This window comes from Bos taurus, chromosome 9 (assembly GCF_002263795.3).
Source record: "Bos taurus isolate L1 Dominette 01449 registration number 42190680 breed Hereford chromosome 9, ARS-UCD2.0, whole genome shotgun sequence".
NCBI lineage: Eukaryota > Metazoa > Chordata > Mammalia > Artiodactyla > Bovidae > Bos > Bos taurus.
This window is the reverse complement of record NC_037336.1, coordinates 77150050-77174592: the sequence shown is the minus strand read 5'-3', so window position 1 is coordinate 77174592 and position 24543 is coordinate 77150050.

The following is a 24543-nucleotide window of genomic DNA, read 5'->3' as shown; positions in this document are numbered from 1 at the left end:
CAGCAGCAGCAGCAGCAGCAGGGCAATATCAAATATCAATCAAGAATGCTTTGGAAAACCACTATTCTCACTTGGCTGAGAAAGAGATATTAGTGAATAAAATAAGGGTAAGGTGCATGGAAAAAGAAAAGCTCTTATCTTGATAAGGGTGAAACCTGTTTAGAATAAGAAAACTAAAACCCACATCACCTCAACTGGAGGATGGAAACAGGAGAGAAAGAGACTTATGGTTGTTCCAGATTCCTGCCCCACAGCTGTGTTTTGAATTGCACCATGGGTTTGATGTCACATCATCTGACTACATGGTCTCATGGTTCTACTCTCTACCCTCAGGAATTCCTGGTCATAGTGTTTGCCTACATTTAACAGGTTAGGGCCAGTACTCAATGGGGTCACTGTTCTGTCCTAACTTTTAGAAACTTTTTTAAAGGAAAATTCGGAATCTTCTTACAATGAAAACTGCACTGGAAAAGGTAGCATAAATATGACTTCATTTTTTAAAAATCTCAGTTAAATATTGTCCTAATAGGAAGCCCTCTTTCCCCAAACTTGAAGCTGGAACGATAAAAAGCATTTGTGTAGACCTCAAACAAATTGGCAGTTCACACTCCATTGATTTTGTTAATAACTTATTGAACTCATATTAAGGATTGTGCTTCTTGATTTGAGAAATACAAAGATGATTTAGCTAAAATCTTGCTCTGAAGATTATATTCCATCAGTACGGGTAGCAGTAGGGAGGAGAATAAAAACCTGAAATAAGCACACAAGTCAATATAATCAGGTAAGTATCAATGAGAAGTACAAACTGCATTGGGGTTAATGAGGAAGAGAATATATTTGATTGAGGGATACTGCTGCTGTGCGACGCCATAGACGGCAGCCCACCAGGCTCCTCCGTCCCTGGGATTCTCCAGGCAAGAACACTGCAGTGGGTTGCCATTTCCTTCTCCAATGCATGAAAGTGAAAAGTGAAAGTGAAGTCGCTCAGTTGTGTCCGACTCAGCAATCCCATGGACTGCAGCCTACCAGGCTCCTCCATCCATGGGAGTTTCCAGGCAAGAGTACTAGAGTGGATCGCCAGTACCTTCTCCAGATTAAGGCATAAAGAAAGTCTTAATGGAGAATGTGATGTTTGAGATGGACTTTAAAATATGGTTGGAATTTGATGAAAAAAAGTAACAGAAGACAGGAAAAATCGACACAAATGTAGGAAGGAGAAAATTTTATGGTAGATTCAGAGAACATCAAGTAGCCAAATTTAAATGAAGTGTGGAATTCTTATACTGGAATAAAGGATGTTGGATAAAAGTAGTGGAGACTAGATCAGGAAGGGCCTTGAAGGTCACAATGAGGAGTAAGAACCTAATTAAAGTGTTAGTTGCTCAGTGGTGTCCAACTCTTTGCAACCCCATGGTAGCCTGCCAGGCTCCTCTGTCCATGGAATTCTCCAGGCAAGAATACTGGAGTGGGTTGCCATTTCCTTCTTCAGGAAGAACTTAATTAAAGGGACCCTCAAAGGAGGAGATACTTTAAAATTAAACTAAAAGGACCTTTCAAGGTTTTTGATCAAGAAAGCAGCAAGATTTGACCTATGCTTTAGGATAAATTTGTATGCAGGTCAAGAAGCAACAGTTAGAACTGGACATGGAACAACAGACTGGTTCCAAATAGGGTAAGGAGTACATCAAGGCTATATATTGTCACCCTGCTTATTTAACTTACATGCAGAGTACATCATGAGAAATGCCAGGCTGGATGAAACATAAGCTGGAATCAAGATTGCTGGGGAAAATATCAATAATCTCAGATACACAGATGCCACCACCCTATGGCAGAAAGCAAAGAAGAACTAAAGAGCCTGATGATGAAAGGGAAAGAGGAGAGAGAAAAAGTTGGCTTAAAATTCAACATTCAGAAAACTAAGATCATAGCATCCGGTCCCATCACTTCATGGCAAATAGATGGGAAAACAATGGAAACAGTGACAGACTTTATTTTGGGGGGCTCCAAAATCACTGCAGATGGTGACTACAGCCACAAAATTAAAAGGCACTTGCTCCTTGGAAGAAAAGCTATGACCAACTTAGATAGCATATTAAAAAGCAGAAACATTACTTTGCCAATAAAGGTCTGTCTAGTCATAGCTATGGTTTCTCCAGGAGTCCTGTATGGATGTGAGAGTTGGACTATAAAAAAAGCTGAGCACCAAAGAATTGATGCTTTTGAATTGTGGTGTTGGAGAAGACTCTTGAGAGACCCTTGGACTGCAAGGAGATCCAACCAGTCCATCCTAAAGGAAATCAGTCCTGAATATTCATTGGAAGGACTGATGCTGAAGCTGAAACTCCAATACTTTGGCCACCTGATGTGAAGAACTGACTCATTGCAAAAGACCCTGATGCTGGGAAAGACTGAAGGTGGGAGGAGGAGGGGATGATAGGACAGGATGGTTGGATGGCATTACCAATGGACATGAGTTTGAGTAAGCTCCAGGAGTTGGTGATGGACAGGGAAGCCTGGCATGCTGCAGTCCATGGGATCACAAAGAGTTTGACACGACTGAGCAACTGAACTGAACTGAACTGAACTTAGGATAAATAAATTGTCTACAGTTGTATAGACTGATTATATAAGGGGTACCAGTGAGAAGAGGAGCAGTTATTCTAAGAAATAGTGGGAGTCTATACCTGGGTGTGGCAGCAGGCATGCAACGGAGAAAGAAAAATCAGAGCTAAAGTCATGAATTAGGAACAACCAGGAATAAACTAAGAATTCAGTGGAAGACCTGAATTGAAGGAGAAGGTAACCACTTCAACTGGGGACATATTGGCAGATTCCTTGTTTTCTGGAATGTCACTAGGATCATGCCCAAAGGGCTGTAGAGCCTGTAGTATTTGTGTCCGTTTGGTAACTTACTGAAAAAGAAAAAACAAAGATAATTTGAGTTCATATGAACATCAAGGGCAGCAATGGAGAGTACAAAAGGACAGAAGATTCCAGATAGACATGACATACAAATTTTTTAAATGAAAATTAAACTATCTCTATTTTTAAGTGACATGATGGAATCCCTGGAAAACATTCACTATTCAGTGATAAGATAAAACAATAGAATAATTCAGCAAGATATTGGAATATAAAATTAACATGTAAAATTCAACAGTCTTCAATGTTTTGCAAAGTCACAAAAAAGATAAAGTAATTAGGAGTAAATTTAACAAGCAGTATGAGACTCTTACATGAGAAAAATTTTAGCACTTTACTCTTGAAAGACATGAAAATGGACATCAAAAAATGAATTTTCTTTTCTCTTGAATAGGATGGCTCAATATTACAAATATATTTATTAGCTCTCCTGAACTTATTATATAAAGTGAAATGAGCAAAACATAAATACTTGGTTGGCCAAAAAGTTTTTTCAGGTTTTCTCCATAACATTTTTTGGAAAAACTCAAACAAACTTTTCGACCAACCCAATAGTTCACACACACACAATAGAAAGGGACACAAACAGATAAACATATGCAAAGATGTTCAACTTTTACCGTAACAAAAAAAAAGTATAAGTTAACACTATACTAATTCTATACTGACATTCTCACCTATCAGATTGGCACAAATTTAAGGGATGACAACACATTCTCTCACACCTTGGTGGGAATGAAAAAACAGGATAAACCCCATAAAGGAGAATTTAGCAATCTTTAACAAAATTACATATGCATTTACCCTTTGATCCAACAATTCCATTTCTAGGAATTTATCTCAGAGACATATCTTCAGAAATCCAAAACAGCATGTGCACAAGCTTATTCACGGTTAAATTATTTGTATTATCAAAACACTGGAAACACCCTAAATGCTCATCCCTAACAGGGCAGTAAACTGTGGAACAGACACACAACAGACTAATCAGCAGCTGTAAAAAGTGAAGATATCTATGAATTGTTTTGAAGTGATATCACCACAGGATATATTTTAAATGAAGAAATCGAGTTGCAAAAAGAATGTATAATATGCTATGATTTGTGTAAGAAAGATAAACCAGAAATTAACAAAAATAGTATCCTGAGCCAGAACAGAGTGGCAGGTTTGAGAATGGAAATGAGACTTTACAGAATATTTTTTACGAAGTTTTTACTTTTGAATGATGTAGATACTTTATTTATTCACAAGTTAAATTTAATTTTAAAATGATAAAAGAAAAACAAAATGCTAAGGTTGAACACAAATAGAAAGACATCAATATCAAATATATAACTATATCAAATGGATAATACAACAGCATAATAAGCTTAATTTAAGTAGCTTTTGAAAACAGTCCTCTGGCTGTATGTCCCACCTTATGAAGTGGCTCTCAGCTGACAGTGATTTTGACCCTGCCCCCCAGAGGACATTTGATGATGTTTACATTCATCTCTCACTGCCACATTGGGGTTGAGGAGGGAGTATTGGTATCTAATATCCAGAGCCCGGGGATGGTGCAAAACATCTAACAGTGCACAGGACAACTCCTCCAACACAGAATTATCCAGCCCCAAATATAAAGAATGTTCAGCTCGAGAAACCCTATTTTAGTGAGAGATAGTCTAGGGACCAAAAAACAATAAATGATGAAGAAAGTTTGAACTTCACTGTAGATTTGTTGTTGGGAGAGGCACAGATACAATAATTCTTTAAAAACATTTGTGAATACTATGGGATAGAGAGAATGAAATTTACCAATAGTGTTCAGAATCACAGTTCTCACTGTGGTAGAAGAAAGATACAAACATGCAGAAGGGAAAGGTAAGGAACGCTGAGATTGCTTAATCTGAACTTCCGCTTTAGCAAGAAGGAAAAAAACGTATCCCACTTTTCCTACTGAAAGGGCCTGAAGTGATGACACTTCAACAGCAATATGCATACTTGGCACCCAGATGACAGTTTCTCTAAAGACCATTATTCACAGGAAAGAACTGGGGCTCCTTGAAGAAGCTGCTGACTCAAGCACTGGGGGACAAGATGAACCAGAACATCTAGCTGTGCCAGGAAGCAAGGAAGGGCTCAAAGACCAATGGGGATATATTTCCAAGAACACAGGAGCCATCTTGAAGGAGCTCACATAGGCCGAATTTGGAAAATTTTAAACATGAAAAAGAATAACAATGTAAATGGATTATAATGGCTTGAATCAAACAAGAATCTATGAATCAATAGTATTACTCCAAAACATGGGGGAGTAGAGAAAGCTCCCTTTCACAGAAGAATATCAGCTACAACAGACATATTAACCTTAGAAAATCATCATTTTGCAGCCACCAATGTAATAATTGATTCAGGCAAGATCAGAAGTAGATGTTAACACCTTTGGGGAAAAGGGAAGGTCCAAACAATCTAAAACTGCTACCCCACATATTTATTAGTTACAAGGGAAAAGAAAAAATCCCTTTGCTATTATACTGTTCACTTTGAACTGTCCTTTGCTATTGTGCTATTCAAATTCACTTTAAATTGTGCAACTGGGTCATACTTCAACTTAACCAAAGAATTAAGTTTTACATCACCAGTGTTGGGACAAACTGACATTACATGCCTTTTGATAGGATGCAATGAGAAGTAATGATAGGATGCAATGAGAAGTCCCCTGGACTGCAAGGAGAGCCAACCTAAAGGGGATCAGTCCTGGGTGATCACTGGAAGGACTGATGTTGAAGCTGAAACTCCAATACTTTAGCCACCTGATGCGAAAAGCTGACTCATTTGAAAAGACCCTGATGCTGGGAAAGATTGAGAGCAGGAGGAGAAGGGGACGACAGAGGATGACATGGCTGCTTGGCATCACCGACTCAATGGACATGAGTTTGGGTAAACTCTGGGAGTTGGTGATGGACAGGGAGGCCTGGCGTGCTGTGGTTCATGACGTCAAAAAGAGTCGGACACGACTGAGTGAACTGAACTGAATGAGAAGTAAACAGCATCACCTATGTAGTAGATACACACGACCCCCCCCCCAAACCCCGCCCAGCCCTACCACCAGGCAACATAATGCAGGCTAATGGGCTCTGGGTCAGATCCACTCTGGTTTCTATCTCACCAAGAGGAAATACACAAAGGAATATAAAAGGCTAGAGAAAGAAACATGATGGAATATTATAATCATCTTTCATTGGTTCTTGAATTTTTAAAAGAGTTTTCCAGGACATTATTGGGACAAAGAATCTAATGCAGGAGACCCTGATTCAATTCCTGGGTCAGGAAGATCTGCTGGAGAAGGGATAAGCTACCCACTCCAGTATTCTTGGGCTTCCCTGGTGGCTCAGATGGTGAAGAATCTGCCTGCAATGTAGGAGACCTGGGTTTGATCCCTGGGTTGGGAAGATGCCCTGGAGAAAGGAACGGCTACCCACTCTAGTATTCTGGCCTGGAGACTTCTATGGATTGTATAGTCCATTGGGTCACAAAGAATCAGACACCTGACTGAGCGACTTTCACTTTCATTGGGACAACAGTCAATTTTAATATGGATTGTTACATACTATATTTATGTTAAATTTCTTTCTTATAAAAATAGTATTGTGGTTATGTAGAGAAGTGTTCTTGTTTTTAGGAACTATATGCTGATGTATTCAGGGATGAGCTATAATGATGACTACAACCTACTTCTAGGAGGTTCTACATATACAGTAGGATAGATAAAATAGAAGTGGTAAAAACTTAATACCTGGTACCTCTAATACTCTATCAACTTTTCCACAGATTTGAGGTGTTTTATCTTTTTATAAAGTGTTGAAAATGGACTTGTTTAAATCAATAATCAGGAAACAATATATTATTTGGAAAACTAGTAAATGGGAGAAATCAAGCATTTATTCTGTCTTCTTTCAGTTCAGTTCAGTCACTCAGTCGTGTCCAACTCTTTGCGACCCCATGAATCGCAGCACGCCAGGCCTCCCTGTCCATCACCAACTCCCGGAGTTCACTCAGACTCACATCCATCGAGTCTGTGATGCCATCCAGCCATCTCATTCTCTGTCATCCCCTTCTCCTTCTGCCCCCAATCCCTCCCAGCATCAGAGTCTTTTCCAATGAGTCAACTCTTCGCATGAGGTGGCCAAAGTACTGGAGTTTCAGCTTCAGCATCATTCCTTCCAAAGAACACCCAGGACTGATCTCCCTCAGAATGGACTGGTTGGATCTCCTTGCAGTCCAAGGGACTCTCAAGAGTCTTCTCCACCACAGTTCAACAGCATCAATTCTTTGGTGCTCAGCTTTCTTCACAGTCCAACTCTCACATCCATACATGACCACTGGAAAAACCATAGCCTTGACTAGATGGACCTTTGTTGGCAAAGTAATATCTCTGCTTTTCAATATGCTATCCAGGTTGGTCATAACTTTCCTTCCAAGGAGTAAGCGTCTTAATTTCATGGCTGCAGTCACCATCTGCAGTGATTTTGGAGCCCCAAAAAATAAAGTCTGACATTGTTTCCACTGTTTCCCCATCTATTTCCCATGAAGTGATGGGACCAGATGCCATGATCTTGGTTTTCTGAATGTTGAGCTTTAAACCAACTTTTTCACTCTCTTCTTTCACTTTCATCAAGAGGGTTTAAAAGAACTGTAAATCATAGTAAACAAACAGTTCATGGGGAAGTTTCGCCTCATAGAAGTCTTCTGTATAACAGAGGGAGTAGAGTAGCACCATTTATAACCTTGAATGAATGAATGGATCTAGGCATAATCATTAATGACAGCCAGTATGCTCAAAAAGAGAAATATCAGAAAGCTTATACCTCCTGTAGGAAGTAGACATCACCACTTATGAAGTAGTCTTGCCAAAATCAACCACACAAACAAAAAGCTTGAATCTGACCAACTTTCTAGATCTATCAAAGTACAAGAAAAACAGGAAACAGGGGAACAAGGGGAACATCACTAGGAAGATGCAATCATCCACACTGGGGAAGACTCTCCCAGGAAACCCACAGGACAATCAGTTCTTTCCAATCAGATCACTAGAGGGAAAACTGTGGAGGAGAGCTACAGAGGAAAAGAAACATAAAAGACCTAGGAACCTATTGCCGTTTGTGGACCTTATTTGTAATTATATTTCATTCAAACAAACTCATGGGGGAAAGAATGTGAGCAACAACTGGGAAATATAAACATGGCTGGGATGTTCAATAATGTTGAGGAATTATTTTTCACTATTTTTAGATACAGTAATGGTATTTTACTTATGTGTTTTTAAAGAGCTCTTACCGTTTAGAGACATACCCTGAAATATTTATGGGTGAAATAATATGATGCAGGAGATTTACTTCAAAATAATATAGAAAGAGGTATAGAGGAACAAGAGTATCTATGGATTCACATTTATTGATGCTACATAAAACTACATTATATTAATCTCTTTACTATGAAAACAATTAGATATTTGGCTTTTTCCAAAATAAAAGATTAACTGAAAAAAATAAAACAAAGAAAGCCTGGGAGAAAAAAAGTAGAAGGTGGCAGACCCTGCCTTTCTCCCCAGCATTAATTGAACTCCTGCCATGAACCACTTCCTGCTAAAGCCTTTACCTATATTACCCCATGCAGTCCTCACCAAGTCACAGCATTACAAGAAGGGCATTACAGAGATTAAGTGCATATTCCCTGGTGTCAGAGCCCCCAGGTTCAAATCTCTGTTCTGCCACCACCTGTTGAGCCAATTAGTTTTAATTTCCTTACTGCTAAAATGGGGATGACAATAATATTATCTACCTCATAGGGTTGTAGTGAGGGTTAAACAACTAATTATTTTAAGTAAACTGCTTAGGACACTCCCTAGCACATAAAGACACAGTGTAAATATTAGTGCTTATTATTAAAAAGACATAGAACTGGCATAGAATCTAAGGTTTGGCTGACCCAGAGCTCATCATCCCATTAAGAAAGTGACTGACATGGTCATGAGTAGAGGTAAAATTTTGCTTTTGTCATTGATTATAAACTAAAATCCCTGAATAATTAAAGGAGTAAAGGCAAAGTGAAGATATGACATAGAAAATATTCTGAGGACTTCCATCTTCTGCTTAGAAAGTTGGAAAGAGGGTTTCTTTCATCCTAACAAAGAAAAGCTGGATAATACACAAAATCACAGTGATGGAGGAATGGAGATTACAGTGAAACCAACCAGCCTGAAATCTAAGAAAAGTGCTTCCAAATAGACAAGGGACACGAATACTACCTCACCTTGGGCCAGTCATAGGAGGAAGACATACGATTAGGAAAGAAGAACTCAGCTAACAGATTTAATGAATTTGAAATGTTGAGTATGTGATAGCTTACATACAGCATAGCTGTATGTATGTGATAGCTTAACTACTGAAGCCTTGGGAGTCACAGACACTGAGAGTCCATAGGCACTCTTAGACTCTTTTCCATGGACCTCACTAGGTGACAGTGTGAAAGACTGGAGTCAGGGCAGGAGTCTACAATGGCTTTCCTCATGGAGTGTGTCTGGAGGAGAGGAGTAGTTGCAACTTGTGGAAAGGCAGGAAGCATGGGAGAGGCACTGCAAATTACGCTGAGCCCAGACCTTTGGAGAACACCATTTCTGGAGCAGGGGCATACCTCTGAGGAAACCCCACCCTCTAAATCTGAAGTTGTTGTTCAGTCACCAAGTCATGTCCGACTCTGAGATCCCATGGACTGTAGCATGCCAGGCCTCCCTGTCCCTCACCATCTCCCGGAGCTTGCCCAAGTTCATGTCCGTTGAATCGGTGATGCCATTCAACCACCTCATCCTCTGTCACTCTCTTCTCCTTCTGCCTTCAGTCTTTCCCAGTATCGAGGTCTTTGCCAATAAGTTGGCTGTTCACACCAGGTAGCCAAGGTATTGGAGCTTCAGCTGCAGCATCAGTCTTTCCAATGAGTATTTAGAGTTAATTTCCTTTAGGATTGACTGGTTTGATCTCCTTGTTGTTCAAGGGACTCTAAAGAGTCTTCTCCAGCACCACAGTTCAAAAGCATCAATTCTTCAGCGCTCTGCCTGCTTTATGGTCCAGCTCTCACATCCGTACATGACTACTGAAGTATGTGTATCATTTTTGAGTACTCTATGCCAAAGCCACTCTGGCCACCTTGTTGGGCACATCTTAAATTGCATTAAAGTATCAGCAGCAGAGCTTCAGACATGCCAAGAGAGAAATGTAGGAGTTAATAGAATCTTATATAGTAACTTAGGTGAACATTCATTTATTCAGTCATGTAATACTTATTTACTAATTTGGGGTCTGCAATAAATACTACGGATTTAAAGGTTAAAATAGATAACAGATACAGCTGCTGTCCTCACAAGTTTACTAACCAGGGGTCATGCACAGACGTTTACCACCAAGTCAACTGGGAGGAAGAAGATGGCAAGTGGGGCAGGATGGAGTCTAGGCAGATAGATCTGTCAGGGTAATCCATGATTACAGCAGAAGAATGAGAACATGCTGGTTTGTGTGTACTTGTTGAGAGGTAGAGAGAGGGTGGTGGTATCAATCCTAGAAGGCAAAGGAGAAAAGATTGTCTAATTTAAGAGTTACCAACCAGAGTAGAGTCATAGATGGACTGACCTCAAGAATGCAAAGCAGGAGACTCCCAGGAATGGAAAGGGCTGAGCCAAAAATGATAGTCATGAACACACCAAGGCTGAGCCACAGAGGAGACCTCATAGACACCCATAAGGGTGAAAACACTGCTTAAAAAGTATCTCTTATAGCCTTATTAGCTTTTCCTGCTGTAGAGTAACCAGGAAAGGTGGTGCTATTTCTTTTACCTTAAAAATCAAGTCGTGCGTGCATGCTAAATCACTTCAGTGATGTTCAACTTTGTGCAACCCTATGACTGTAGCCCACCAGGCTCCTGTGTCCATGGATTTCTCCAGGCAAGAATACTGGAGTGGGTTCCTGTGCCCTCCTCCAGGGAAAAATCAAGATATCTATAAATAATAGCTTCAATCCTTTAACTTCAGCACTGAGAAACACGGAAGATTTTAGATTCTTCTACTACTAGTTCACCAATGACTACAAATGACATCATCTCCTCTACCTATATTGCCAAGATTCCAGAGTCAGAATCACTTTGGTCAGTGGTGCTGCTTCTTGAGAAGATTATGGTCATAATATAACATCCTTACAAATACAACCTAAATTTACCTATTTTTATAGACTCATTGTTCCAGAAGAATGTTCAACAAATCATTTATAGCTGTCGTTCGACTTTACATGGAGAAGGAAATGGCAACCCACTCCAGGACTCTCGCCTGGAGAATCCCATGGATGGAGGAGCCTGGTGGGCTACAGTCCATGGGGTCGCAAAGAGTCAGACATGATGGAGCGACTTCCCTTTTGACTTTACAGTTGGTAAATATTTAAGGCAAGACTATTATATACAATAGATCTACTGACCAATGCATGTGATAGATTGATACTACCAATGACGTAGTCTGGTCAAAAAACAAACAAACAAACAAACAAACCTTAATCTGATCAAGTCTCTAGATCTAACTACCAATTTACAGAAAACTCAAAGTTCAAAGGACTATATTAATTTATGTTCCTGAAGTTACATCTGTTGTATTGCATGGTGGAAATTATATATTACTGGACATCTCTTGCCATATTTGTCTTCTGTGACCTCATGCTGATAGCCTGAAATTGTCTGTAGTAGGAGTATCTACACCACAGAAAATGACAAGTGCTACAAACTAGGGCTTTCATTTCCTGAGCACCTGTTGCTAAACATTCACCAACACACCACTGCCTTACCTTAGTCCCCCAAATGCTCACAGTCAGCAGCACCCAATACAAGCAGAAATATGCCAGAGGGGAAGCTGGAGAGGAAAGAGCCAGTGGTCATAAGTGACTGCAGTTAAACATCTTATTTTGTAATCTTAGAAAGACATAAGGCCACCACTAGAACCGTGTAGGTAAGGAGCCCTAAAATATAATCACTAGTTTTTCAATCTGCTTGGCTCATTCAAGTCTTGTTCAAATGTCATCTAATCAGAAAGTCCTTCTCTAACCATGCTAGCCAATCACTCTCTTTGTCATTCTCTACCCTTAATTGTCCTGTTTCTCTTCAGAGTACTACCAAGCATTGTATTATCTATTCATAATGAACCTAGGTTCTATGAACACAGATTCTGTTTTGTTCAGCACAGTATCCTAGCACTAAGCACAGTACCTAAGGTATGCTCAAGAAACATGGGGTGAATGAACTAAACATCATGTGGAATAGCGTGGAAGGATGTCTATCAGTTCACGTCTATCGATTATTATAGAGAACGAATTACACACTATAGAAAGATACTCGGTCAATCCTCATTATCCACAGATTCTGCATTTGCAGATTTCTGCCTGTAACCCCACGGTCAAAGAATGCACTTTGACAATCATTCACAGATATGCACAGAGGAGCAAGACTATTTGAGTCACTCAATGTGCATGTTCTCAGCTGAGGCTGAACAAGGTGACTCTTCCTTCTCATACCAGTCCTCATACTATAAATCCATGTCCTTCTCATGGTCTATTTCGTGCCACGGCTTTTGCATTTGATTTTTCTGTTTAAAATGACCCCCAAACATACTGCAAAAGGGCTGCCGGGTATTCTTAGGCATAAGAAGTCTGTGTTTTCCAAAGAAAATACCTATGTTAGATAAGCTTTGTTCAGGCATGAGTCACAGTGCTGTTGGCCAAGGTTAGTGAATTAACTATATGTATTAACTAAGGTATCTTTAAACAGAAATACCTATCAACCAATACTTATTGATCAGTTGACAAAAGTGTTGTGACCAGAGGCTCATAGGAACCTACCCCTATATTTTCTCTAGGAGCAGAGCTTCACTGATTCAGGATTCACAGCACCCTTATGGAATGTAACTATCACAGGTAATGAGGACTGACCTCATAAAGTATGTTCCATTTGTTTTTTAAAATATATAATAGGTAGATAAAGATAGACATAAACTTGTTTATACATAGAAAAATATCTGAAAGTGTATGTGCTAAGTCATTTCAGTCGTGTCTGACTCTTTGTGGACCCCATGGACCGTAGCCCACCAAGCTCCTCTGTCTATGGGGATTCTCCAGGCAAGAATAATGGAGTGGGTTGCCGTGCCCTCCTCAAGGGGATCTTCCCAACCCAGGAATCGAACCTGTGGCTCTTATGTCTCCTGCACTGGTGGGCAGGCTCTTTACCACTAGTGCCACCTGGGAAGTCGCCTGAAAGTGTTTATATATACCAAACTATTTACAGTGGTTGCATCTGGGGAGTGGAATTAAAGAAATATAAAAAAAGTTTCACTATGTGCCCTTTTTGTCACACTTGCATTTTTTCCGATTTTTTTAAACAAGTAATTACTGGTCTGCTAATTTTTCAAACTTATACTTTTTAACAAACTTAAACAATAAATTATTTTTTAATAGCACTCATAAAGCTAAGAACTAGAGAAAAAAGTCATACAATTTGGAATTTGAGCATATTCATTTTAAAAGAAGTGTCAACAAGAAATTGAAAGCCTATAAAGAAATAAAATTAAAATAGGCCAGAAAAGTGATAGAAGAGGCAAACTTGCATAAGAAAAGATCAACATTTCTTAACAAATTGCTAAGTAAATAAGAACACAAATAAATAACAAATATCTGTGAGAAGGAGCCCTTTTTTAAGCCAGCAATGATGCAAATGAAAGAGAACATGTAAAAAAAGAGAGTCATCAGGTTTGACCTAACTTATCTCATCAAAGGACCAAATCAGACAAACAAAACGAAACACAAAGGCTTGAAACTAACTCATAATATGGTGAAAATAAATAAGCACAGAGCAAAGGAAACTTCTTAGGTTTGACTCTTTTCAGTATCCCACATTTATGCAGCTAGAATATTTTTAAAGTAGCCTCCCATTTAACCGTTTCAAAAATACTGACCCTTTAATGAGAAATATGCTTTTTTAAATTTCCTCCAAAGAAAGAACACAGCATCAATGTTAGCTTAGTAATTCTCTATAAGAGCAGGTTATTTTTTGTACAGCATTGGGCAAAGAATAAAAAAGGATTGCTGTTCATATACCACAGGCATAAAAGTTTCGGGGTAAACAAAGGTAGAGAAGCAAGACCTGGCACCCATCCTAACATGAAGACTGAGAGGCAAAGGCTGTTCTCTGAGTTGAAATCATTCTTGTTTCATGAGCAGAAACTCATGAGGTAAGAAGAATTGGGGTGTTATTTCTCTTCTTTCTCATAGGTAGCAACAATGCAGGACAGCACCAGTTGGGCATTAGAATCAGAAAAAGTTTAATACTATCATCCCCACCTCCTTGCATCTGCATCCTTCCCCAGCACTACATCCCAGAAGCTCCTTTGTCCATGGGGCTCCCTGTAAGACGTTACTTTTAAAAAGAAGTATGTGGGTCGAATATTTGGACTGACAGATTCCCAATTAACCCAAATATAAGGAAATCTAGACAATTGAAAACCATTTTGGAGCCTTTTCCCTGGGAGGAAAAGAGGAGTTGGAGGAATAAATCTCCATGAGGAACTGCTGCAAGAGTGAGGCTGTCACTGGGGAAGACGCCTGTTTAGGATGCTGCAAAGGTTTTTTACCACCATCGACATGACTCACATATTGACAGTCATCAACCAAAGAAAGCCAAACAGCTAAAATCTGACCTCTAAACTCAATACATGACATCTTTGTATGACATATTGTTGTTGTTCTGTTGCCCAGTCTTGCTCAACTCTTTGCAACACCATGGACTGCAGCATGCCAGGCCTCTCCGGCCCTCACCATCTCCCGAAGTTTTCCCCAGTTCAATGTCACTGCATCAGTGATGCCATCCAGCCATCTCATCCTCTGACGCTCTCTTCTCCTTCTGCCCTCAATCTTTTCCAACATCAAGGACTTTTCCAGTGCATCAGCTATTTGCATCAGATGACCAAAATACTGGAGTTTCAGCTTCAGCCTCAGTCCTTTCAACAAGTATTCAGGATTGATTACCCTTAAGATTGACTGGTTTGATCTCCTTGCTGTCCAAGGGACTTTCAAGAGTCTTCTCTAACACCGCAGTTCAAAGGGATCAATTCTTTGGCACTCTGCTTTCTTTATGATCCAGCTCTCACAACCGTGAGTGACCACTGGGAAGACCACGGTGGTGGTTTAGCCGCTAAATTGTGTCCGACTCTTGTGACCCCATGAACAGTAGCCTGCCAGGCTCCTCTGTCCCTGGGATTCTCCAGGCAAGAATACTGGAGTGGGTTGCCATTTCCTTTGCAGGGGATCTTCCCAACCCAGGAATCAAACCCAGGTCTCCTGCTTTGCAGGCAGATTCTTTACCAACTGAACTAAGAGGGAAGCCTGTAGCCTTGACTATATGGACTTTTGTCAGCAGAGTAATGTCTCTGCTTTCAGCACACTGTCTAGGTTTGTCATAGCTTTTCTGCCAAGAAGCAAACATCTTCTGATTTCGTGGCTGCAGTCACCATCCATAGGGATTTTGGACCCCAAGAAGAGGAAATCTGTCACTACTTTCACCATTTCCCCTTCTATTTGCCTTGAAGTAATGGAGCTGGATGACATGATCTTAGTTTTTTTAATATTTAGTTTTAAGCCAGCTCTTTCACTCTCCTCCTTCACCCTCATCAAAAGGCTCCTTAGTTCCTCTTCGCTTTCTTCCATTAGAGTGGTATCATCCACATATCTGAGGTTGTTGTTTTTCCCACCTATCTTGATTTGAGCTAGTAATTCACCCAGCCTAGCATTTTTCAAGATGTGCTCAGCATACAGATTAAACAAACAGGGTGACAATGGACAGCCTTGTCATACTCCTTTCTTAATCTTGGACCAATCAGTTGTTCCATACAGGGTTCTAACTATTGCTTCCTGACCCTCACACAGGTTTCTCAGGAGACAGGTAAGATGGTCTGGTATTCCCATCTCTTCAAGAGCTTTCTACAGTTTATTATGATCCACACAGTCAAAGGCTTTGGCACAGTCGATGAAACAGTGAGTAAAGTTGCTCAGTCGTGTCCAGCTCTTTGCGACCCCATGGACTGTAGCCTACCAGGTTCCTCCGTCCATGGGATTTTCTAGGCAAGAATACTGGAGTGGGTTGCTATTTCCTTCTCCAGGAGATCTTCCTGATCCAGGGATTGAACCCGGGTTTCCTGCATTGTAGGCAGACACTTTACCGATGAAGCAGAGGTAGATCTTTTTCTGGGCTTTCTCTATGATCCAGTGAATGTTGGCAATTTGATCTCTGGTTCCTCTTACAGAATAGAAACTGGGAATCTTCAATGAGAAACTGTCCCAAAAGAGTCACAGGTAGCATGAGAATATGCCTGATCAATGGATATGAAATTGTACTGTATTTCTTTCCTAAAACAGGAAACATTTCTTTAATTAAAAAAAAAAAAGTTTGCAGGGCATTTATTGATCCTTCAGTGTGAACATTTACATTAATGTTTGAGAATAAAATTTGAGCTTATAAGGAGAGAAAAAGATCACTACGCAAGCTAATCTTATGCCAAGACTGCACCCAAACTAATTGAATTTTAAGTACAGTGGTGAGTTCCTTGTCTTTCCCACCTCTGAGATATTTCAGTGACTGTAGAAAGAATTTTTCACTGTATATTTTAAAAACACATAAACAGACAACACTACGGCTCACAGATGAACTAAGGAAAGGCTTCTTCTGGGGTTTTTGTTCTCCATCTTTCTTTAGAAGTCTGCAAGAAAGGGAAAAGCATGGACCTTGATTAGCACCTGGACTTGACCTTTTTTAGAGCAGGTAGATTCTGGGGAAACCTTCTAGAAGCCATCATCAACAGTAAAACAAATACATTGTAAGTGTTCAGAGTTAGCTTCATCTGATGAATTGATATAAAAAAATTTTATAGGGCTGCTTGCCCGAGGGCTTTGTTATTGGAAAATAAGAAGTTCTAGAGTCTACTTGGCTCAGCATGGCTGATACAATTCCCTGATTCCAGCTTCCTATAGTTTCTCAATTTATGAATTCATCTATCCATCACTTTGAAAAAATAAAGTGATGCTTCTAGTTTCTCTAGGATTTTTTTGGCAACTGCTTATTTGTGACATTTATCTTTCAGGTGAGAGCATTTTTGGTAATTGCATCTTTTTTCTCCTTCTGTCCTATTTGTATAAGGTCAAATTGGCCTCTATGCTGTGAGCATGAAGTGCTTAATTGGAACAATATTATTATCCTTTACAATTTACAGAAATATATTTGGCCTCTGTGAAGTGTCATTTTCCTCAGAGAGAATAAGTTGCTTCCTTATTAAGCCCTCTGGAAAAACAGAAATAGTTCTCCTGAATCCTTTGGTGTTGCAAGGCATTCTATCCTGTTACTCTTAAAGCAAAAGAAAAGAAGAAACACAATGGCCTTGAAATTTTATTCTAAAATCACCCCCAAAAGTGAAAAATCTAAAAAACCATAGAGTCGGTCTTAGAACTGTAGGCTTCAGAGGAAGAATACCCTGGAATCCACATAGGAAAGGCTCACATAAGGATCTACCCTTATGTGATCTACATATGTGACTCTATCTTGTTGCTTTTCTTTGTATACCCAGTCTCACACATTCCTATGACTTCAGCTCCCTATTATACAACGATGGCACTAGGTCAAGCAGCCATATTTCTTGGTTCTCTTTTCTTCAAAATTTTAGCATAAAAGCTACAACCAGAAATTCCATCTTCACAAGACCAAAGTCAATGGAATCATTGGCTTAAAAAATTATTTTAATTTCACTGTTTAAATTCCTCTCAATCTTTTTCATAAATCTCAGCTCTCTTTATTTCAACATGAGAATTTATCACCATGTACTCAAAAACTACATCTCCCTCAGTTTCCCCATTTTCTCCTCAATGGTATTTCCTTTCCCTTAACCTTTTGATCTCCAGACCATCTGGCCGTTTTCACTGCTTCTTCTCTTGTCTTCTATGTCCTGAATCTTGTCAACCCTTCCTCCTCAGCTCTACTCCTTCCTATCTGCTTCCAACACCACTGCCCCCACTCCCCACTCGTGTCCTTATATTATTGGAAAATCCTAACTCATGATAATTTACCCACACCCAGCTCCTCTACCCCATCCTTTTTTTAGCCCACCATGCCCCATATAGCCATCTCTGTCTTCTTAAAATTCCATTTTCAGTATTTTGCCCTATGATCCCATCTTTTCCAGAAATTTCCACTCAGGTTTAATAATCTACACTAAAACAACAACTATCATCCATTAGCAGAGTACCCACAACAATCATACCAAGCGCCACACAAATTGCTTCACATACATTATATATAATCCTCACTACAATTCAAAAAGGTAAATTTTGTTATTTCCACTTTATAATAGAGGAAAGTGAGCCTTAAAATGAGTAAGCAATTCCTCCAATAATGACTAGAGCTGCATCAAAATGCCTATCAGTTTCCCTTTCAAGCGCATGTTTTCCCTGATCATGAAGGTCTCTGATCACCTAATGGATCTTTCCAAACTTTCCCAGCCTACAAATTTGAGAGCCTCATCAGTTGGCCTACCTGATCTACTACGTCACCACAAACCTTGTGCCCCCAGAGGTGGCAGTCAAGGTCATGCACGCTGAGAGCAGCTTGTCTAGGTTCAGCTCCTGGCTTCCCAGCTCACCAACCTGGCTTGTGCCAGCAAGTTACTTAATCTCTCTGCACCTCAACTTTCTCATAAATCCTGATAATAACACTCATCTCAGGGAAATGTTATGAGATTAAATGAGACAATGACTCTCTTCACATGATTTCCATCTGTTTCCTCTGTCAAGAATAATCTTCTGTCTCCTTTCAGCTTATGAAAATACAACACAAACTCAACACTAACTTTTGAGTAATTAACTCTATCAGTTTATTTCTTAATTTCATCTACGTACTCTCATATTTAGAAAATGTCACATTATCTTGCTCTTGATTACATACTACCCTCTGACATTCTTTTCTTCTTCCTTATATAGTGTTTTTCTCTTCCCCAAATGATTACAAATTTCCAAAGGATGCAGACATTATTTCCTGTATGCCTCACAATAAGAACTTAATACTGTGCTGAGCACAAAATGTTTTACCCCCAAGCTGAGAACTTCAGATTTACATTTCATAAATTATTACTTACGAACCATAATATTAGTTACATTTCATTCTTTCCTCTCTTTGCTGCAGTCAAATCATCTCCCTAGATTCTAATCATCTCCAGCCTAGATTCTAATATTCCAACCCACTGCCTGTACCCTTAGTAATTCATTCACTCATTCATGGCCAGTAAAGGGACTGAAGGAAGGCCAGTTTGACTGAAACGGGAGGAGATGAGAAGACACAGAGTGTGATCACACCTGAGAGGAGGGCAGAGTCATAGCGGGCAGAGCCCATCTGTTTTCCTCATCCTACTTTAAGACAGAGCACAGTGGCTGCAAGCATTCATTCTGGAGCTAGAGAAGAGGGGTCTGAATCCTGACTAAGTAAATGTGGATGATTACCCATCTCTATGCCTCAGTTTCCTTACCTATAAAATGAGAATAATAAAGAAGTTGAAAAAAAAAAAAAAAAACCGAAATTGATGTGATTATCTTCCAGTTTCCAAGGAAATAGTCTCTGAGATAGAACTGTGTATAGAGAGTTCTCTGAGGGGAAACATCAGAAAGGCAGTGAGGGCAGCCAGTTGGAAGAGAGGATGAAGTTGCACTGGGAAACAGCTGCAACAGAGCCTCAGCTGATCCCACAGAAGAGCTCTGAAGCTGGAATGGTCCTGCATAGATATCCTGAATTGAGGCAAGTTAACCAGATCTTTGTTCCCCTGAATTGACCAATCATTGGATGCAGGGCTTCCCTGATGGCTCAGATGGTAAAGAATCTACCTGCAAGGCAGGAGACCCAGGTTCAATCCCTAAATTGGGAAGATCCCCTGGAGAAGGGAATGGCTACCTACTCCAGTATTCTTGCCTGGAGAATTCCATGGACAGAGGAGCCTCTCGGGCTACAGTCCATGGGGTCCCAAAGAGTCAAACACAACTAAGTGACTAACACTTTCACTTATCCCTGGAAAGATATGCAGCCTTGGGCAAAGCAGCTGCTTTCTGCCAAGGGCAATTTCTAGGCAGAGATTTAGCTAAAAGCTGTCAGCAGGACAACACTTCAGGAAATGAGGGAATGAATGTCTTAGTCCTTTGGGGGAGATTTTGTTTGACACACCACAGCATCCACTACAGTTAACATAAAGATTAAATGAATTAATACCTATAAATCACTTAGGATGACACCCGGTGTATTTTAGCCCAAGATAAGTGTTAGTTGTTACTTCAGTTTTATTGCCTAAAAGGTCTTTGCTTTACCTGAAGGCTTACTGACTAAAATTCTAAAAGAAGGGTGACAGTATTTCTTTTTATTTCAATTCCCTAAGCAGTGAAACTCTGTAAATATTTATGCATTCATTTGATTATTTATGGGTTTTGCTTCTACCTATTACACAATGCTGTAGCTTGTTGTACATTCAAGTGTTTATTTCCATACTGTCTATCACAGCTTAAAACAGAGAACAGTGTCTTCTTAACTAAACATGGTCATCACTAAACACATGTCAGAGCAACTGCTGGTTATTTAAGGAGTAAATTAATATAGATAGTATTGAAGAGAAGATGAAATTGTAAAAACAATGTCAAACTTAGGGGCCTTCTTAAATGCCACAAGGACTAAAAATCGGCAAATCCCTGAATGGATATCCTTTCAGCTACCCTCTGGGATTTTGCTCGCTTCTTGGCATTATTCCCTAGACACCCAGCAATCAAAGTTTGGGGACCTTTTGGCTGTTATTGCAAGAGATCTGATATCACCCTGATGCTGGGAGGGATTGGGGGCAGGAGGAGAAGGGGACGACAGAGGATGAGATGGCTGGATGGCATCACCGACTCGATGGACATGAGTCTGAGTGAACTCCGGGAGTTGGTGATAGACAGGGAGGCCTGGAGTGCTGCGACTCATGGGGTCGCAAAGAGTCGGACACAACTGAGCAACTGAACTGAACTGAACTGAACTGATGTAACTACAAAACTTTAAATTTAGCAAAAATTGATAGTATACATCTCTTGCCATATATACTACGATCCCTCAAAACAATGTAATGCTCTGATTCACAATTTATAAACTTATTTAATAGCATTAATGAGTAAATATATAGTTTTATGAATTCTCTTAATCAATGTTTCATAAATGTACAACTATTAAATATTTTATGGTAAGAAAATATTCCCATACACAAAATTTGGACCTTTTCATTCCTCCTTATCTCATACACTATGTGTCTTTTTCAACCTGAAGGCATCAGAGACACTAGAATCCCCTTAAGGCTAAAGATAATATCTTACTTTTATATGTATTCCTACAGCACCTTTTATACAACAGAAAAAAAGAAAAAAAAAATCCTTTTACAAAGATTTATTGCATACTTGGTAGGTGCCAGACTCTGTACTGGGTGCTAAGAATGTAATACTGACTAAATATATAATTTTTTTACCCTCACATAACTTACAATCTAGTAGAAGAGACAAACCATAAGAAAAAAAAAATCTATCATTTATACTTTTGATAAACGATGTGGGGAAAATAAAGGGTATGATAAGTGATTATTTTCTGGGAAGTTGTTTCAGATTGGGTGGGCAAGAGGAGAGAGGGAGCTGCCAGGAAAAAAAAGGCAGAGTTCAAGCTGAGATAGAAAGGATGAGTAGGGGTTGGCCAACAACACTGATGGCTGGAAAAGGAAGGACTCCTCAGTGTTAACACTGGCAAATGGACAGAATCATTTGCATTTGGAATGCAATTCAAAGATAAATTTGATTGAAAACTAGACATGCAAATTTTTAAAAATTTGTTTACTTCAGAAACAATTTAATAAAACAAATTTTTGGTTCACTAGTGAAATATTCATTCCAGTCAAGGAGCAACTGTCATGGTAAGTGTTACAAGTACAGGGCGAACAAGATGGTGTTAGTCCTCTTAGAGCTTACAGTTCAGCCAGGAGAGACCAACAGACAATGATACAAAAAGGGGCAAGTGCTGGGAAGGGGCTGGTACGGGGAGATAAGACAGTGGCCCCAAAAGGGGCCATGAAATTCAAAGGGGCCTCCTGACAGGAAATAGCATATGACTGCAGATGTGCTTTAGTTGCAGATGTAGCTACTGTCACAGTAGCAGGCTGAGCACAAAGTTCAGGGTCCCTCGTGGGAAAGGATTAGCCTGCCCGCAAAGTTCGGAATGCCTGAAAAGAGGCCTTGACCCCGGAGAGGAGCCTTGAAAGAAGACAGAAAATATGAGGGGATATTCATAACATATCTATAACACATGAACATTTGAAGGGGCTGAACAAAGGAACTTGAAACCTTGAAGTTTGTTTTTTTTTAAGAAGTAAAATAAACTAAATTATATTTAAAATTAAATTAATCCATCAAAAATAATTCCACCCTAAAAACAAATCAAAAAAAATAAAACTAAGTATTATTTCACTAAATTATTTACAAATCACTGTTTTTCTCAACTCAGTAACATTTTTTTTTTTTTTTTGGCACTTACCTACTGTTTATGTTTCAATTAAACTTCTTTAATTTAGGAGATCTCATTTGCCAGATCACAAGAGAGCCAGTTTTATGTGTGGACTTTATCACATGTACCCCATACATTTCAAAAATAATATGAATACTAATAATGAAAACCACACTATCTGGGCATTTCCTGAGTGTTGTGACTTTGATAGTAGACTTTTTACAATGGCTTGGCATCTCAGATGGCATTCATTTTGGGGTTTTGTTTGTTATCTCTTCAGACACAACCCTCCATACCTGCTCTTCCTTAAACCAGCTAAACTGTTGAATGGCAAAACCTCTCTGCTTTGGGCAACTACAACATTGTAATATAATCTTTCTGTTGTTCCCAATAAAAGCCCGTCATTGGACTTCTCAGCCTGTCTACATGTGCAGTCTTTAAGTGTGGATTCCACACACTTATGAGTAAGAGAGAAATGAGTAAAGAAAAAATATATACTGGATGGAGGAAGTGGAAAACCAGGGGAAGGAAACAGAAAGAGCAAAAGAGAACAGTTTACCACAGAAAACGGAGAAAGAGAACTCCAAAGAACTTGAACACCCTCTTTCATGTACATTATCAGGTTCTCTAAAGTCAGGAAAAAGGAAGAGAGTTCCAGAAAAACATCTATTTCTGCTTTATTGACTATGCCAAAGACTATGACTCTGTGGATCACAATAAACTGTGGAAAATTCTGAAAGAGATGGGAATACCACACCACTTGACCTGCCTCTTGAGAAATCTGTATGCAGGTCAGAAACAACAGTTAGAACTGGACATGGAACAACAGACTGGTTCCAAATAGGAAAAGGAGTACCTCAAGGTTGTATATTGTCACCCTGCTTATTGAACTTATATCAGAGTACATCATGAGAAACGCTGGGCTAGAAGAAGCACAAGCTGGAATCAAGATTGCTGGGAGAAATATCAATAATCTCAGATATGCAAATGACACCGCCCTTATGGCAGAAAGTGAAGAGGAACTAAAAAGCCTCTTGATGAAAGTGAAAGAGAGTGAAAAAGTTGGCTTAAAACTCAACATTCAGAAAACGAAGATCATGGCATCTGGTCCCATTACTTCATGGGAAATAGATGGGGAAACAGTGGAAACAGTGTCAGATTTTATTTTTGGGGGCTCCAAAATCACTGCAGATGGTGATTGCAGCCATGAAATTAAAAGACGCTTACTCCTTGGAAGGAAAGTTATGACCAACCTAGATAGCATATCGAAAAACAGAGACATTACTTTGCCAACAAAGGTCTGTCTAGTCAAGGCTATGGTTTTTCCAGTGGTCATGTATGGATGTGAGAGTTGGACTGTGAAGAAAGCTGAGTGCCGAAGAATTGATGTTTTTGAACTGTGGTGTTGGAGAAGACTCTTGAGAGTCCCTTGGACTGCAAGGAGATCCAACCAGTCCATTCTAAAGGAGATCAGCCCTGGGTGTTCTTTGGAAGGAATGATGCTAAAGCTGAAACTCCAGTACTTTGGCCACCTCATGCGAAGAGTTGACTCATTGGAAAAGACTCTGATGCTGGGAGGGATTGGGGGCAGGAGGAGAAGGGGACGACAGAGGATGAGATGGCTGGATGGCATCACCGACTCAATGGACGTGAGTCTGAGTGAACTCCGGGAGTTGGTGATGGACAGGGAGGCCTGGCGTGCTGCGATTCATGTGGTCACAAAGAGTCGGACACGACCGAGTGACTGAACTGAACTGAAAGTCAAGAAAGTCTTAGCAGCTGTTTTCTTACCATTTTTACCACATTTTATAATGATCAGGCAATCCCAGAAATCTAAATGTCTTGCATTTTTTAGTAACTCAATTCAGTTCTAGTCTTAGCTCTAAATACGCTTGTGGACTCAATACCTACTCCGTGGTAGGCTTGCACTAGAAGCAAGCCTTTCTCAAGCACACCATAGGCTGTACCATG